This window comes from Sapajus apella, unplaced genomic scaffold (assembly GCF_009761245.1).
Source record: "Sapajus apella isolate SASKATOON/1434 unplaced genomic scaffold, GSC_monkey_1.0 scaffold1724, whole genome shotgun sequence".
Classification (NCBI taxonomy): Eukaryota; Metazoa; Chordata; class Mammalia; order Primates; family Cebidae; genus Sapajus; species Sapajus apella.
Window position 1 is genome coordinate 1 of NW_022438650.1, and position 1,575 is coordinate 1,575.

General features: G+C 52.1%; 1 pseudogene; it reads right to left on the reverse strand.

The window, feature by feature from the left end:
- Positions 1-5: 5 nt before the first annotated feature.
- On the reverse strand, positions 6-1,230 carry LOC116546940 (annotated as a pseudogene).
- Positions 1,231-1,575: the final 345 nt, after the last annotated feature.

The window sequence follows — 1,575 nt, forward strand, 5'->3', positions numbered from 1 at the left end:
GTGTTGGTCCCGCCCAGCGTTATCTCCGAGGTTTACTCACCCAGCGCACTTGCTGTCGCCCAAGTACCCACGTACTTGATGACCACGCAGTGGTCGGGCTCCTCTCCGGGCGTATAGAGCACTGGGTTGCTCTGCACCATGTCGTCCTCCACGTTGCTCTTGGACACCTCCTTAGAGCAGAACTGCAAGGCGAAAACAGGTTCTGCCCGTCGTTGTTGCCCCGGTGGTTGTAACTCATGGTGGACGTGGTCTTGAGGCCACAACTGATGAGGAAGTCCATGAGCACGGACTTGACTTTGGTCTGGCAGGACTTGAAGTCACCTCCGCCCACAAAAACCCGGTGCTGACACGCGAGCTCAAGCGCTCCGGGCACCAGGGTGTTCTGTGGGGACCCACTGAGGAAGGCACAGCCCTCCCAGATGCCGGCGACGGCGAAGAGCGTGGAGGGAGACACCTGCAGGTCGAGCGCAGTGGTACGCAGCGGGTTCTGGGCCGTGTCCTTGAGGCCCGGAACCACCTCATAGAAACGCTCTGTGTTGCCCGTCCACAGCACGGTGACTTCGTCCGGCCCCGCGCTCGACCGGAAGTCTGGGATGTCCTTACGGATCTGCTCCAGCTGCTGCGGGTGCGAGCTCGGGAGGAAGTTGTCCAGGCCCCTGGTCTGGTTGGTCGCCTTGAACTTGGGCATGTAGATGGAAGGTCCAGGCCGCATGGCTCCCACGTGTGGCCACAGTTGCTCCTGCAGCTCCCAGCCCAGCACCTTCGCGTGCCGAATCCCCTTGGCGAGGATGAGCAACGAGATGTCCCAGCTGTCATGGCCACGAATAATCTAGCATTTATGGTAATCCCGCTGAAAGTAAACTGTAAGGCCTTGAGTCAGTTCAACTGGGTGACCTTATACAATCTGCGGGCAAGCTACCGAAGCTTCCTGGGCTTCCGTTTACTCATCTTTCAGATGGGAAGAGTAATACGTATTACACAGAGTTGTTCTGATGAAATGTGTTAATACATTTTAAATGTTTACAATAATATATTAAATATGCAAACATGTAATAAGTATTATTTATTACCCCATATATATTATTTTAATCACATATTTCATGTTATACCTAAGTCCCTTTTTTTTTTTTTTTTTTTTGAGATGGAGTCTCGCCTTGTCACCGAGGCTGGGGTACAATGGCACAATCTTAGTTCACTGCAACCTCCACCTCCTGGGTGCAAGCGATCCTCCTGCCCCAGTCTCCTGAGTAGCTGGGATTACAAGCACACCACAACACCCAGCTAATTTTTTGCATTGTATTTGAGATGGGGTTTCATCATGTTTGCCAGGCTGGTCTCGAACTCTTGACCTTGTCATCCGCCTGCCTCGGCTTCCCGGAGTGTTGGGATTACAGGTATGAGCCACCCCACAGGCCACCTGAGACCTTAGATTTAATACAAGTGTTAAAAAGTCATTTTTACTTCCTATTCTATGGTCAAAAGGCAGAAATTAGGTTTCCTATGACAATTCAGGCTGATTGTTTTGCGCGATCTTTTTTTGGGGGGCTTGTGTGAGAGTCTTGCTCTGTCGCCCAG